We start from the raw sequence: 17,742 nt of genomic DNA, 5'->3' as shown, positions 1-17,742 counted from the left end.
GTCTAGCTCAAAGTGTTTTTTGAGTCATCGTTTTCACAGACATACCGATTGAAAAAGTTTCATAGATGGAGATTTTCGTAATTTCGACATGGAATTTTTTGACAATTACTATGTTTTCTCTTTGAATATTTCGCTTATGAGACAGAAGTAAAATATAACAGAAGTATAAAAATTACAAAATAGATGCTCCATAATTCAACATTGTTTTAAAATAAAGCATAAAGGGGGCACCCGGGTTTGAACCGGGGACCTCTCGATCTGCAGTCGAATGCTCTACTACTGAGCTATACCCCCGTCAGAATTCGTATGATAGAATAAATATTTTCTGATTAGATAATCTGTTTGCTATCTTTCAATAGCCAGTAGTTATCTTCAATAAATCAGCTGTTATTTAAATCAATACATTCCTGTTTTCGAGTTTCAACACTTTGATTAAAGTAAATTTTTTAGAAAAAATTTGCCAATTAAGGTGAAAATGTTAGTTTGAGTTTTGATATTTACCGAAGGAAAATATTATTCAATACAGATGCACCATCTCAATGCGTCGGGTATCAGAAATTCTTTCAGTGTTAATTCTTCGATTCTGCGATCCATTTGCCAAATATTTATTTTGCATTTTGCATTCACCAAAATCTATCACTGAATGTTGAAAATGGAGTTATTTGCTCTTTATAGTCGGAAATATAATTCGATACCTAATTATTTATTTCATAGAAAAGATTTTATGATACGCCCAAAGATAAATATACAACTCCAAAAATCAATCTAATTTGAGTGGTAACTGTCTTACCATTTAGCAGACAATTTTAATAATCAAAATTAAGGTTGTCCGCCAACACTAAAAATCGATTTGGGGAGAAAATGTACATTGTATTTTTATTGCTTTATCTGATAGCGTATATTTTTAAGTTTCTAAAGTAGTTTTTGTATTTTTTCTACGGCGCTTAGGAACAAAACAATATCCGTTTAAATAAAACTTGTCAACTAAAAACGAAATTAGAAATTTCTTTAAATTAAATGAACGTGGAAAGATTGGATTTAATTTTTAATAATTTTAACAATAATAGCTAATATACATTTCGATTTCTTTATTCATTACAATTATTTATATCTTGTTAACTATTTTTTCATGTGAAATCTTGTGGTCTGTCTGTGGCATCATTGTGGATATAATTCACTGAATGGATGTGTAAATGCACTAACAATTGATGCAGGTAAAATTATTGATGTAGAGGTCATTTCATAGTGTTACAGATATTATAAAATATTTCAAAGTAATTCGCAAAATTTCAGGTTTAAATCCACTCATATTTGAAGCAGTCATCAGGGTTCGGTTACACGAATGGAATCTGTTGAAATGTTCCGAATTTTTTAAAGGTCACAGAGCTTGCATCGACTCCGTATACTGAATTCTATGGAGATGGTAATTCGAAATCTTAATACGTTTTAAAGAAAATATACATACACAGGAATTCCATTCAATACGTTAGTGTTAATATATAATGCAGAGATGGTACTCGACTTAGAAAATTAAAAAATAAAACTCCATCTGTATGAGGCAAGAATGAATTGATTGGTTAGTTCGTTGATAAACTTTCAAATGATTATGGAACCGCTATCAATAGCAGTGGGGCAATTTGACAAATATACAATTGGCTGGTTTGGATAATATATTTTTCTTATTTCAAGAGCTTTTTAGTCTTATCTCTAACAAATTAAAATCGCTGTGAGTTCTGCTACATTAATGCATTCATTTTCTCTCACTAGAAACTCACATATTCTCAATATACTAATCGGTATTACGATAGACATTGGCCTGGATTTAGCTTTGCTTAACTATATATTAACGTCCCCTTTAAAAGCACCACTAATGCTATTTTGGGACTGATCTCGCAATTTTGAATCGTAATCAGATGACAAGGACGACACCTGAATCGACACCCTTGTCGAAACGACATCAGTGGTGGAATATTTATAGGATTTATCGAATACTGGACCCTCTTACACGATGGTTCTAATGTGGAAAAATGTTTCAAAACTGAAACCCTGCGGTCCCAAAGCCAAGACCTTATCACCAGACTATCATGACTAATTATACGCTTGGGAGTCGGATTTTTAGGGCAATAACACATGAATGGACCGGGTGCCCATAAGGAAGACTTATGTTCACAAAGTAATCAGTCACCTTACTCATAATTCTCAAAAATAGAACTTTCGCAACAATTGCATCTCGATTTCGTGGGGGCTTGTTTTTTATTTAACCCTTTCTAGGGCCGTGAGAAGTATGCTTTCCACCAAATTTATCAATCTTTGTATGAATTTGTGTAGGTTGGCATAAGTTCTGACAAATTTTTTTTAGAAAGACATAAACTTAGATGCTTCGGTTCTTTATCTTACACAAAATGATGTGTCTTGATTTGTTACTTAATTATTAATTAACCCAATTAATTAATTAATCAACTTAAAATTATCTAATAAGCAAAATAAATCCCTTTTCGTATTCTAATTTCAAGTCTAAAAATATTTAAACATAATATGAATAGAAAAAAATAGCCCTTTAAAGGGTTAATATATCCTTATTTGCTAATTAAAGGGACATTTAATGTTTTCTGGTTATACGAAGTTGTTCCAATCATGTACTCATATTCATACCTATATTGTAGTCAGTTATCAGAAAAGATCAGGGTCTTGAATTTACTTTTTAGAAGATAAAAAAACTAGAGATCGAGAGATTGCACAAAAATAAATATTTGTCATCTATTTATTTTTCTTCCATTCTTCATTTTCTAAATGGCAACTATTTGTAGAAATTTGTTTTCAATCTTGTAATATTAGCTGGATATTTGGAAGTATATATTTCGCCGTTTCTTTTTATTTCTATTAAAATATATAATTTTATTTTATTTTGAGCCATTTCATGTAATATAAATTAATAGCTCATGTATAATATTTTATTCAAGTGGATAAAAAAGTTGACTTAAATATATCACATTTGGTAAGGGTTTTTTTGACTGCAAATGCAGTTTTGTGTCAAATCTCTGTTTCAATCGGTTGAAAAAAACGTGTCTAAAGCACAAATTCGATTTTCGGATACTATTAACTACATGCCAGATTTTAATCGCCAAAAAACTCGCCAAGGAAAAACGCGATAGTTTTAGTAAAAATGCTAAATTCTGGCGAAAAGTTAGCCTTTCTGAATTATTATACGACAATACCATGCAAGGTATTCTTTGACATGACAAGTTTATTAACCCCTTGCCTGTCGCGGGCGTATATATACGTCTCCCTAAGTCAATGCTTTAACTGCCCCTGGCGTATATATACGTCTCGCAACTATATACGTGGCACTGAGGACCGAGTTATCCTCGGCTGGTAAGGGGTTAATGAGTATGCGAGAAAGTTTTAGGGAGACTACTGTTGTTGTTGTTGTTTTATTCCTAAGACATAACCTTTGTTTTCATTAATTAATCATTCTTTGAATTATTCAGTCATCCATATCGGGCCTGGTCCCAAAAAATGCGTATAGTTACATTTCGACAGTGTAAATAAATAGATCATTGTTCAAACATAACTTAGTAGTGTAAAAGATTTACCTTTGCACAACAAAAATGTTAAAATAAGTATATTTAAATTAGCAATACTAGTTTCTTAGAAATTGTCTCGCATATTGCCCAGTAAAGGTGAGAATCTGTCCCCCCTTCAGATGGTGAAAAACATTAATGCCACAACGGCTCATTGTTTTATTTTTAGAAATCGGTATGAAAATTTTGTGCTTCGTAATTGGCCGAATTAAACCGAATATTTATTTCTGACGCCTTTTGTTTTATTCCCAATGAAATCAAATTCCATTAATATAATTAGAACAAAGAATCATGCCGAATTTCATTAATGTGAATTAGTGCGTTTTTTGCATAATCACATTTGCATGGATGCGAATGTGCAGATTGACAGATGGTTAACTCATTGGTTGGTTTGGTCCGAAGTTTCATAAGGATATCTTCTTTCGATTACAAAATTGTGAATTATATTCTATATATAGACCTCTTCTCGTTTATAGTAGCCGTGTTTATTAGCTAGAAAATTTCTGCAAACATATTTCATTCAAAATTTGACAGATTTCAACAGATTTGAGGTAAACACCACATACTGCATTTCATAAGTCTAGCTCAAAAAAATTATTATTATTAGTTATCGTATTCACAGACAAACAGGTATAATTCCAAAAATGTGTTTTTCAGATTCAGGGTGGTTTAAGATGTGGAGATTCGTCAAAATTTCAAGGTCGATTTATTATTATTACTATACTTTCTCTTAGAACACTTCACATACGAGAAAGTAACAAAAATATGAAACTTTTATAAAACAGATGCTCTGCAATTCAACATTATTTTAAAATAGCACCCTCAGGGGGCACCCGGGTTTGAACCGGGGACCTCTCGATCTACAGTCGAATGCTCTACCACTGAGCTATACCCCCGCCTGCGGGAATGCCTCAGGATATAAATTTTCTGATTACGTTTAAACATTTTTTTTTTAAATCTTTCGATACCAGATGTTTATTATCTTTGATGAAACAGCTGTTATTTCGATCAATACATTTCCTGTTTTCACACGTCTCAGTTCGTGATTTTAGAGATACTTTCCAAACTTGATTGAAAAAGAATAAATGTTTGCTTCAATTTCAGTTATTAAGGTGTACGTACACACTAGAAGATTTTTTTTTTTAATTTTAAAAATCCAGTTTTTTTACAGTAGGTCATTAATATATGTTTAAACTCATTTCAGTGAGAAAAAAACCATATTACACTAATTATTAATTAATTAAATAATATTTAATGAGCTAATGAGCCTATTTTTTGAAACATGATGTCTTAAATTCTAATTTGTACGGGCACACAATGCTAGTTGGAAATTGTGCCTAATATGAGTCTTCATGTTGTCTGCCTCAATGAAGTTATAAAAATAAATAGTGTTTCTTTAACAATTTTTTCATCAACGATGAATAGAAAAAGCGAGATTTTTTCTGTAATATTAACTTTTAAATAGATATTAAAAATTTATTTCTATAAATATATCTTTGATTGAGGCAGAAAACATCCGCTATTTCATTCAGATTATTTTGATGTATAAATAACTGTATTTGGTCAATTTCTTGTTGAGTAATGATTGTTTGAATGAAGCAACATAGTGGGAAAATATCATTCTTCATAAAATGAGTTTAAAAAAAACCGTAACTAGAGTTTTTAATGTAAGCACCTCAAGAAAAATAATTATAACTCGAGAAATATTTCGAATATTGACAACATCTTGGTATCGTTTGAAAGCTAAAGGAACAGAGAACATTATTAATCAATAAATAAAAAATCGATATTTTGAACGATTTTCGAATTTTTATGTGTGTACATATACCTTAACTTTATTTTAAAAATATAATACAAATACCGTTCCTATAATAAATATAATACAAATATTATTCATGTAGAGAAAACTTTATTTTTAATTTTACAACTATCTTTATTCTAATATATTTAAGTTAATGAAATCAGATGATTTCGAAGAATAGTTATATGAGAAATTGATAAGTTTAATTTAATTATATTAATATCATATTTTGAAGCAACGTGAAGGATTGTTATTTTGAATTATGGTCATGTGATAAGGGACAACACTTGCACCTGCAACGCCTTCTCAGAACTTCTGATGATGATGTCGTGTCCGCATTACCACGGGGTGCAGTAGCTTCTGAGGGTAAAGGCCACTGAGCATCCGAGGGCAGAAGTCTGACTTCTAGCTCATATGAAGAGGAAACTCACACATTCGCTTGCACAGTCCCTTTTTACAGGGGGGCACATTCACACACCTCACAGATAGAGCACAGATGAAGATCAACCATGGCCGAACCGGGATTCGAACCCAGGACTCCCAGATCACGGGGAAAATCCCTATGCAAGGACGTCGGCCTCAGAACGTCTGCTCCAGATAAATGTTAGAATGGTGTAGAGGGCTAACTTATTTGATCTAGGTATAAGGAAGCAGTGGATTTTATCGAGGATGTAAGTGTATGTGGGGGAGGGGTGATGGAGGCGCTTGACAATACTTTATCCTGACTCCAGAGTGACTTCCACAGCTCATATAAAAAAAGAAAAATGAAATTCTGTATGTATCGGTATTTTCTGAATAGATTGATTCATGGTAGAAATATCGATAATAACATATTTACATCTAGAAAAGTATATACTGCTGAGCTCAGGACACGCGAAACCTCGTTTATGTCATTATAATCTGTTTCTAAAACCGAGTCTATAAACTAATTTAGGGAGAACAAAGCAAATCATCGAATTTTACTTATGCAATGGAAGGGTTTTCTTTTTTATTGTTATAATTGAATCTATACAATTTTTTTGTTTCATTTACTGCTATTTATTGTATCTTTGACATTTTTAACGTGATAATATTTATAGACTGAGAAACCATTTGTATATTTTATACCGATGTATGCTCGGAGCGCTCTACAAGGCTAATCACTGAAGACATCTAATTCTAGATCTCGATTTAGAGTTACAAAATGTGGCACGCAATTTAGATTGGACGGTACTAACTTAGATGTGTTTATTGTAATCTATTCCCGATTCAGAATGACGATTTGCATCCCACATTATTTTATTGGTATTTTAAAACAGGATGTTACGATATCTAAATGAATCGCGAAATTATTTTCGGTATCATTCATCCATTAGAAAGAGAATGAAGTTTATATTAATTATAGAAGTCGTGGAATTTAAAATACTATTGTTGTTTTTTATGGCACTTGTCATAGATCAAACCGCTGACAAAGGAAGCGATTTTAAGCCTAGAATTTAGCGTCTCTTTTTTCAGTAGCGCCATCTAGGACCAAGAGTGCGTAGTAACTTCCAGATCTCCTTTTCCCATGCTCCTTTTCTTCAAAGGAACATGGGTGCAAGAAGTCATTTGTGGCCCTAATTTTTTGCAAAGTAAAAAAAAAAAAAAATAGAAATCCGAACAAATATTATTAATGCATATTTATTTAATGCGTGATTTTTTAATTTGTTTTTACTAATACATCAATTACTTCCGAAAATTGCAATTTTTTTGCAATTTCTTTTTCGATGCTTAATACAGCAAGTTCATTTAAGGTTCTGAACACATGCTTGACCGAAGACAATTCTTTATTAATTGACCGAAGAAAATCCTTTATTAATTTTAATTTGCTGAAAAAGCGCTCACAACTTACAATAGTAACTGAAAACATAAAGAAAAGTTTTAACACAGTTAATGCATTTAGAAATAATTCATTATAATTATTATTTAGTATGCATTGCAATATGTCTTGTGCGTTATTTACATCTCTTTCATTCAAAATAAAATTCCGTAACAAACACATTTTTTGGATTAGGTTTTCATCTACATCTGTGTTATAAAACTTTACAAAGTTTTTGGAACATTTCTCTAATCCATATTTTGTGTCTTGTGACAAAGCCTGACGACAGCTACGCAAAACCTTCAACAGCTCTTAATCTCACTTAGAATAAATTTCAACTTTTCGGGCGTCTTTGTGGTTTCTAAGGGTTTAAGACTAAAATTATGTATAAATCTTAAAGGATAAATGTAGGAATGAGAGATAAATTATTTATATTATCATTTTTCAGAATTTTAAGCTTTTTCATGTATAAAACAGATTTCTAATTAAAGATAAGTTTAACAGAAAATGAAAAAAGCTACAAAATTCTAATTACATTTAATACATTCCATATTATTAAATTTTAACAAAGTGAATGATTGCATTTCACTTTCCAGGTTTTGTGCATTATTTGTGTATCTTAAAGCTTCAATTTAGTTTCTGGATACTTTCTATAGTAAAACACAGTAATTAAAAGTTCGGTAAGACTTAAGATTAATGTTCAGTTACATACAAAACGTGACAAAATGGTGCCAACTTTCTGAAAACTCATCAACAGTCAATCAAATAAGAATGAGTTGACGGTCTGAATAGCCAGGACTTATAATAGTTAAAAAAAATATAGTTTATACATAACAGTTTAAGTATAGTTTTATAGTTTGTACTTATAATAGTTTTTTTTAAAAAAAAAAAAAAACTCCATATTTTGACGAATCAGCACGTTTTAGATCTCCCAGAATCTGAGAAATTTATTTTTTAAAATAAAATCACGCCTATGAGTGAACACAATTATTCAAAAGCGTTTTCAGCTTGATGGATGAAGTTTTTCATGTAATCTCTACTTCAGGTTTTTAAATTTCTATCAAATTTTGAATGAAGTGCATTCATAGGAAATTTGTCAATATGATAGTTCGCAAGTAATTTAACACAATAGCAACAAAACGAAGAACACTAAATATTTGATGTACAGATTTAATATCTGATGATGTCGCGTCCGCGTTACCTTGGAAAGAGAGGTCCAGTAGCTTCCGAGGGTAAAGGCACCTAAGCACCCGAAAGCAGAAGTCTGACTTCCAGCTCATATGAAGACGGCACTCACACATTCGCGTGCACAAACCCTTTTTTCAGGGGGATTCTTTCACACACCTCACAGATAGAACACAAGAACAACCATGCCGGAATCATGGCTCGAACCCGGGACGCCCAGATCACGAAGAAGACGCGCTACCCCTAGGCCAAAAGCCGGCGATTTAAACATCTAAAGTATTTCAAATTTGGATTGACAACCTATCGATCTGCTCATTCACAAGAGTGTAAACGTAGTTATAGCAACCGAATCTTAGTAACGGCTATAACTAATCTTATCATTAAAATAGTTTGGCATGGAATTTTGAATTTAACTTGGTTGACAAACGAGCGCCCAAAATGCATATTCGGTTTTCTTCATTATTCTACGAAAGCACTGAACGCTCATGTAAGGGATTTTGAAAATGGGTTCATCTTGAATTGATGTTTTTTTTTTTTTTTTTTTTTCTTTTTCTTCATTAGATTCGCGCGAATTTTATCTTTCCGCATAATTTTGCGCGTTCCTTCTTTTTTTTTTTTTTACCTTCCACTTCTTTTGCTTAACTAATTACTATACTAATATGAAATGGCAATTTACCTCAAATACTGCACAGGGTAGAAACTTATTTCTTAACATATTGAGTAAAAAGGAAATTTGTTCTCAAATTTTACTCAACACATTTTTTACAAATTTTAATACATTTCAATGTCGATAGATAGTATTCGTTTTAAATACCTCATGAAAAATCTAGTTAATATTCGAAAAAATATATAAGTTAAAACCCACATAATTTAATTAAATACTAACTCCCCTCTTTGCCCCCCTTTAGTATTCTATGCTTGATTATTAGATTTATTCCATTGTTAACTTAGTAATAATCATTGGTTATATTTCGGTTGTTACTGGATGCAGAAGGTTTCAACAATTACTCTTATTATTGTTGTTAACAGAAATATTACTGTTCAATGTTAAACAAATGCACAAAATACAAACAATATAATAGATGAAACAATGAATCCACCTTCTTCTGCTCTGTTAAGAACCATTTCTCTTTTTGCAACTGATAGTTGTGTGACTTTTTTTTTTTTTTGCTGAGCTATGCTTGGTGCGTTTTGTGAACATTTCAATGGGGCTACGACCATCGTTGGATGGATCGTCCTATGGGCGATCTTGGAACTGTTGAAATATTACATGTTCCCTCACTTACCCTCAATCGGTGATCTGTTTTTCGATCCCGATTTGGATCAAGATGTTGATACACCATCTGATCCACCTGAGACTAAAGTAGAATCCGTCCCAGTGGTTCACTCCTACACGGTATTTAGGATTTGCCAGGCTTTAGAACTTCCAACGAAACTGGCTCCATCTGCAACCCGGAAGTCTGATATCCCTGTTGTAGAATCCTATACGGCCTACAAGCTGTGTTCTGCTCTGGGTTTGCCTGCACGGATGGCTCCTGTCGGAGTGCCAGTTGTAGAATCCTTTGCGATCTACCAGTTCTGCTTAGCCTTGGATATTCCAGTGAGATACCGGTCGCAGAAGGACGCAGTTTAACATCAAAACTGTCGTCGGCTGCCCGATGCAGTTTTCAGATCAGAACTGTCTTCGAATGCAGCGATGGAGGGTGGGTGGGCGGGGAACAAAAGTAGCCCATTTCCACGTGGTGTTCCCTGGGCAACAGTGCAGTTCTTTGGAACTACATCGGCTAAGAGGCTACTGAAGTATGAAACAAATAATGAACTTTTTATTTAGGTTGACAAAATTACACACATGATTTTTGATTTTACATTTTAATGCCCCAAAACTTCATTACAAGCATCCAATTCAGAACATGCAGAACGTGTATTTATGGTACCAACAACTGCAATATTTTTCCTATATAGGTAAGAAATATATATTTTTATCCTTAAAAAAAAAATTGAAATATATTTTTGACAAAGAATTGTTGTAGAACTCATTCATACAGAAAGTCAGTAGCGTTGACAATCATAAATCTCATGGAGGAATCTTATAATGACTTAAATTTGAAAAAATATAGTGACAAAAATTTACAAATTCATAACATAATTCGCCTCCATATATTTATAGCCGGTTATGACAAAGTATATTAAAAATTTTATGGTCAGAGGCGGCCTTCTCTTCAAAGGGGCTTCAGTGCAAGAAGTCATTTTTGGCCCTAATTTTTTGTAAAGCAAGAAAAAAAAATCTGAACATGTATTATTAATGCATGATTTTATTTATTTATTTGCTAATACATCAATTCAGAAAAATTACAATTTTTTGCAATTTCTTTTTCGATGCTTAATACATTAATTGCATTTAAGTGTTCTGAACAGTTGCTTGACCGAAGTTAATTCTTTATTAATTTTAATTTGCTGAAAGAGCGCTTAGCACTTGCTGTAGTAACTGACAACATAAAGAAAAGTTTTAACATAGTTAATGCATTTAGAAATAACTTTTTATAATTATTATTTAGTATGCATTGCAATATGGCTTGCGCGTTATTTACATCTCTTTCGTTCAAAATCAAATCCCGTTAACAAACAAATTTCTTGGATTAGGTTTTCATCTACATCTGAGTTATAAAACTTTACAAAGTTTTTGAAACATTTCTGTAATTCATATTTTACTAAAGTTGTTATATCAGTGATTATTTGAAATCAGAAATACTATTTGGTATATTTTTAAATCTATTTTCTATATGTATAATAACAGTATCAATTACAGTGTTAAAAAAATAACATCTAAATTCCTCTTCTGTTTTTTTTAAAAATAATTTCGGGACATAATCTTTTCCTTTTTCGAATTCGTTTTTCAGGAAAATGTTCAAATTATGTGCTAGCACTTTTTGCTTCGTCTAGAAATGTGTTAAAGTTTGTTTTTAAATTTTGGATTTGAATTTGAATTTTATTGATTAAATTGAAAGCCGAGTCAAGAACAATTATTTCCGCTTGAAACAATTGTTATTTATTTTAATTTGTTATTTAATTATCATTTAGTTTATTGATAGTGTTAATTTTGGAAAATATTGCAAAAAATATTATTAAACATAAACTAAATGACATTTTTTGCATCTAACAAACTTTTAGCTTCGGATGCCGCTGTATTATCGTTACTTACATCATTTAAACATCAATAAATTCTTCCAAGGCATTACAAGTTCGTTCAAACTTTGTATGCATTGCTTTCACCTAATCTATTTTGGCTTCCCAACGAGTGTCGCATAATGGTTTAAGAGTAATTCCACTTTGCAGAATTTCCCATCTTTTTCCCATTACAGAAAATAAGCAATATAAGCCTTGTAATATCCCCAAAAAAAATTTTACAATATATACTGCTGGAAGCGGCATCACAAATTTATACATTAAAGGAGTGTGATAGGCAAGGCACATAAAGTGCATGCAGGTTTAGAGAAAGTATTTTAGACTGTACACCTTTATATTTAACTTTCATGTTGCTACCGTTGTCATATGCTTGCCCTCTACAATTCATAATATCTAAATCTGTAAATCTTCAATAAATCTTTTCAACAGAGTTTTTGTTAGTCCTTCTCCAGTCACATCAGTTACTTCAATAAACCCTATAAATGACTCGTTTATAGTAAACCTTTTCTCTTCAAATTTTACATACCTAATAATGATTGAAGTTTGCTCCTTATGGGAAATATCAGGAGTACAATCCCTTTGAATACTATAGTACGTGGCAGCTTTTATATCATGTTTAATTTTGTTAAGGACTTCATTTCCTAATGCAGAGATAATTTGTTCTTTTGAACTATGTGCTAAATGATGCACAATTCTATTTTTCGAATTTATTATTTTGTTTATATGATCCTTTAGCATAGAGTCATATTTACTTAATAATTCGATCAAACATAAAAAAGGAAGATTAGAAAAATAGAATCATTTAACTTGATTTGTTTTACCAATAGTTGAAAATAAATTTAGCCGTTTTAGTAATTCTTGCCAAGCAATAAACGAATTAAAATGACAACTGGAATGCTCATGATCTTGGATTACAGTTGACAGATTTCTCCAGTTATTATAGCCATCTATAAATCGTATAGTTTGGTCATTTCGCCTTCTTTTGGGAAACAGTATACAACAAAAACAAAGCACGGAAACTTGCATTTTTGAATAAATTAATCATCTGCGAAGTTGTGTTTCACCATTTGGTATTTTTTTTAAGTAGTACGTAGTGGAAAATGATCTACCTTCATCATTTTTAGCAAAACATCCCTTGTGTTGCACAGGTCTGCTTTAACACAAAACATTCTAAATTGATCAGTTATAAAACTTGGCCATAAACCAGGATCATTTATACTCTCTTGATCATATTTGTTATTGTCATTTGCGTCATTATTTTCCGATTTGTATAACACACGGTTCTTCAACAAATTTCACTGTTTCAACATTTTCATTGCAAGACTGTGTAGTTGGAGTAGAAATTTCGTCCCCAGTTGAAGTTTGAATTGTAATTTCCGAAGGTGAAGCAATTTCTTTTCCAGAATTATTTCTAAGTCAAGAAAACTGATCTACTTGTGACTTTTTGTGAAGTTCAGCTTTTCTTTTTTCTTTCCTGATAATTTTCTTTTTTGACAACCAGAGAGATATTTTATTGGCATGGACATGCTTATATCTGTTGTTGTTGTTTCTTATGGCACTTGCTATGGACAAGCCCGCTGTTACAGAGACAGCGATTTAAGTCGGTGGGAGGGCGTCTCTTGTTTTTATAATAGCGCCAACTGAGGCCAAGAGTATGACTTTGCTACTCACGCATCACTCATTCGCTGGCACAACCCCTTTTTACAGGAGGGCACATTCACACATCTCACAGATAGAACAACGGAAGAACAACCATGCCGAAACCGGGACTCGAAGCCATGACGCCCAGATCACGGGAAAGGCGCGCTACCATTATGGCAGGACGCCGGCATGGTTATATCTAACAATATTCAGCAGTTTATAGAATGAATTATCAAATTAATATATGCTATACTATATGCTATTACCATGTAAGTGAGATAAGTGACTGTAAATCTACTTACCGTATATTAATAATTTTTGCACACTTGCACTAGACTATAATATATACTGTAAACTTCGTATATTTACAATTCCGTCGTCTGCTCCACTTAAACTTCTCTTTTAATTCTTTTCATTCCGGTCGTGGCCAGTGAAGCAGCAATGCTATGTTCATTGCTAGTAGTTGATCATTTAATTTATCTTCGCTTTATTTTTTTGTGTGAATAACTTAATATAAATAAGCATACACAGATGCACGCATAAAAAAATATTACATTAGATGTAGGAAAAAGTAAATAGCTGATGATTTACATTTGAACCCAGCCTCAGCCTCGACTTCTGGGAGCTGCATGCGCCTAGAAGTCGCGCCGCTCTGTCTTAACATGTCTGAATGGGATCTCCTTATTTATAAATGAACTCTCCCTCCCATTTTATAAGTATCACTGCAATCGTACCCAATAACAGCGTAAGTTGATGCTCAGCTAGCCACGTGGAAACAAATGTATACTTTCAGTATGTGTAAACACTATTATTGTTTAGAACACTATTTTGATTCTTGATCACTATAGGGCACCTCAATCATGAGGCCCTGGTGCATAGCATCCAACGTACCCCCCAAATGGCCGGTCCTGGTAGCTACTCATGCGTCACAGCCCTTTTCACGGGGTGGACTTCTTTCACTCATCCGCATATCGTAATTTAGACCGGGCCGCGGTCGCCTGGTGGTAAGGTCTCGGCTTCGGAACCGAAGGGTTTCAGGTTCGTTACCCGATTCCACCGAAGAACCGTCGTGTAAGGGGGTCTGTTGCACGTTAAATCCGTGATGACCAAACGTCCTCCTGCTGGTGAGGTGTGGTGTGGAGAGGGTGTGCGAGCTCAGGTGTCGTCCTCGTCATCTGACCACGGTTCAAAAGTAAGAGGTCCGTCCCAAAATAGCCCTAGTGTTGCTTCAAACGGGACGTTAATATAACTAAACCAAACCAAACGTAATTTAGACCTGAATCAGAGAACGATCACTTCTGAACCAGTACCCTCAGTGGTAGTCTCGACTTGGAGGACTTTGTGACAACGACAAATTTACAAGTGCACCAGCCACCTTATATAATGGGAGTCTTCGCCCGGCCGGGTTCGAATTCACTACTCAAAGGATACGAGTGAATACCAAAGAATTCATTACCCAAGGGTCCAACGCCCAACCAACCCGGTTATCCCGGCCATATTTAAAATATTTTCTTTTATAGACATGAACATTATTCAATTGGAATAATTTCTTGTGTACTATTCTTTTTTGTATTGATATTTGTTCTTTCAATAAAAACTTTCCGTGAAAGAAAAAAATATTTGATGTCATTTTTTTTTTTTTTTTTTTTTTTTTTTTTTTGAAAAACTGCTATTTAAGAAGTAATTACGTGTCAAACTAACTCAAGGCCCAAAAGTCTGTCATGTAAAATTCTATATGCTACGATTTTTACGTCGCGCTTCTGAATGAAAGTATGTTAGTCTATAAATATTTACGAATTAAAATGTTTTCAAATAATAGAAGCATTTCGGTTTTGTATTAAGACAAACAAAAACCAATTCATAATACATATTTTTTATTCAAAAAAAGGCGCAGAAGATGGTTTCCCCAAAACTTTCTCGCATATTCTGTAATAAAAGTGTTATACCAGAGAACGCTTTGCTTGGAACTGGAGTACAATAGATACAAAATATTATCCTTTCGCTGGAACTTGGAGTTTTTGTTGACTCTATAATGGAATTCTTGGCGTGTTATTTGGCGAATAGCATCTGAAAATCGAATCTGTGTTTTAGATTCGTGTTTCGCAATCGATTCAAACAAAAGATTTGTTAAAAACCATTCTTGCAATCACAAAATCCCAAACCAAATTCAATAAATTTAATTCATTTCATTTTTAAGTTAACACATTTTTATGATCTTGAAAGTACAGACAGACAGACGGTCAATCCCTTGCTGGATTTCGCTCAAAATTTGAAACGTGTCTAGAATATAAATGTTAATACTATATATCGTATTTTAGCTATCTATGTCTTTTCAATTTGTAGGCATCGTGTTAAATTATATTCGAACAGCCAGACAGACAGACTTCCTTTTGAGCGGATTTTATTCAAAGTTTAATAGAAGTCTATAAATTTGCTATAAAGGCTGCATACCAAATTTTATTACTCTAGCTCCAAGCGTTTTTGAGTTATTTTTATCCCAGATAGACAGACGGACATTTCTCAGAAATGTGTTTTCCTAAATGCGGAGTTTCATCAAAATCTCCTGTTCGAATTTTTTGACGATTTTGGTACTCTTTCTATATGAGAAAATAAAAAAATGCAAATAAAAATGGTTTAAATTTTACAGTTATTAAGCCAATTTAGAAATTGGGTCTAAAAACTATAAAAATGTAATAATTTTTAGCAAAATAAGATTGGTATCATTGGAAAGTTTTTTTTCTTGTATTTAAAAATATTGCGAAAGTTTTCATAGTCCAATAATATACTCTGAACTAAATGTCCAATCAAAATTTTTGTAATCTGTTTTCTTATCTAGCCCTGACAAATAAGGTTACTCTAGGTCCAAAAACCAGTCCATTGTCCAGTTTTGAACGATTACTTACATTTTTGTCGTGCTTGCATGACGCGATTAAAAAAGTATATCGTGTTATCATGTTAAAATGTACGTTAACATTATCGAATTGCTTCAAAATATAAAGTCCATGACATGTTTTACTATCCAAAGGCTGTCTTTTTCTTCTTCGTAAATAAGCTGAGTAACCTGTTTTGTATTTTGTCCTACAATTTCATAAGTAATCTTTTGCCCACCAACGATTGGATATCTGACAGAGAAATACTCATGTGTTATCGCTCTTTTGTTTATTCTCTAAATTATACATCAATGGTTTTTAAGTTTCTTTAAACCTATAATAGGTTCGCTAATTTCCTTAATTAATCTATACATAGTATAAAATGAAATCTCCTGAAAGCGTCTGTAAGTTTGAATGTGAAAAACTCTAGAAATGCTTAATTGATATTGGAGATATTTGTACCATTTTGTAAAGCATTTATTGCGGAATGTTTTAATATATTGAAGTCATATAAAAATAAAAAAATGGAATGTTATAATTACGATTTTAAGTATTTTCCTTCTACGATTCGAGCATGCGTAAAACAGTAGTATCTGTGCTTTCTCTTATCCGCGCATGTGCTAAAACCTCAAACTACTCATACGCAAATAGCAAGAATGGAGGAACGCATATGCGATACATTTCTTGTTTACATCTGATTTTAAACAGCGATTCAAAACTCATTGTGCCCAAAAAAATTAAATCTAACTTTGATCGGAGCATATTGAATGCCAAAACGCTTCGTTTGTTGCGCGGAAATGAAAATGTAGAAGAAAGAAATATTAAATAGCCAGTATCAGCAAAAGAATGTCCACACTTAAGGTGGGTTCACACGAGGCCAATGTTTGCGCGCAATTGTTGTCTCTCTACTGTTGTCTCTGTATTGTCCTCGTGTGAACAGTTGAGCCAACGTCGGTGGGACAATGGCAAATGGTTGTCTCGACGGACGACCATTTGACATTGTTCCATTGCGGTCACGTGATTTTCCTGAAGTAGGTGGGACATTCTATTGCGTGCAATAGTTGTCCTCGTGTGAACCCACCTTTAGGGAAAGAGAAGCTACTGTTGAGCGAAGTAACCGTCTCTCTTTAAATCGCACTGCAATTGGATTACAGAGACCGAATGAATCTCGCCTGTCTACTGATAGAGAAAGGCATTGAAATTTGAGACACATGAGAAGAAGTGAAATAACAATCATTCTTGATATTTGGTTCGAGAAGGAGTACTCCGCCCTAAATTACGATCCATGTGTGGATTACAGAAATGATGCTTCGGTTTCAATAGAATAATGTATATAATCTGTCCATATTGTTCAGCTTTAAAATGGAAAGATGAATCAAAAGGCATGTGTTGTTTACAAGGGAAAATTAAATTGGAAGAAATCCTACCCTTCCATAATCATTACATTCACTTCTTACTAATGAACATCCTACTTCCAAAGAATTTACGAACATACGCCAATATAGTAATGCCCTTCCAATGACTTCATTTACGAGTGCATGAGTACTACTTTAAACCAACTTTTAAAGTACATGGCGAAGTCTTCCATTTGGCTGGCTGTCTCTTTTATCTTGGCACCAGGAGGAAAAGCAGCAAATATAGTTT

General features: G+C 33.0%; 2 non-coding genes across 2 annotated transcripts; both read right to left on the bottom strand.

Annotated features, from left to right (window-relative positions):
* Positions 1 to 222: 222 nt before the first annotated feature.
* Positions 223 to 294, bottom strand: Trnac-gca (transfer RNA cysteine (anticodon GCA)). The gene has a single exon. It is a non-coding gene; the product is annotated as a tRNA-Cys (tRNA).
* A 4,111-nt stretch (positions 295 to 4,405) lies between these two features.
* Trnay-gua (transfer RNA tyrosine (anticodon GUA)) lies at positions 4,406 to 4,477 on the bottom strand. Its single transcript has one exon. It is a non-coding gene; the product is annotated as a tRNA-Tyr (tRNA).
* Positions 4,478 to 17,742: the final 13,265 nt, after the last annotated feature.

Source organism: Argiope bruennichi, chromosome 7 (assembly GCF_947563725.1).
Source record: "Argiope bruennichi chromosome 7, qqArgBrue1.1, whole genome shotgun sequence".
In the NCBI taxonomy this organism is placed as follows: Eukaryota; Metazoa; Arthropoda; class Arachnida; order Araneae; family Araneidae; genus Argiope; species Argiope bruennichi.
The sequence above is the reverse complement of the archived record's forward strand: the minus strand, read 5'-3'. Positions and strand labels throughout refer to the sequence as shown.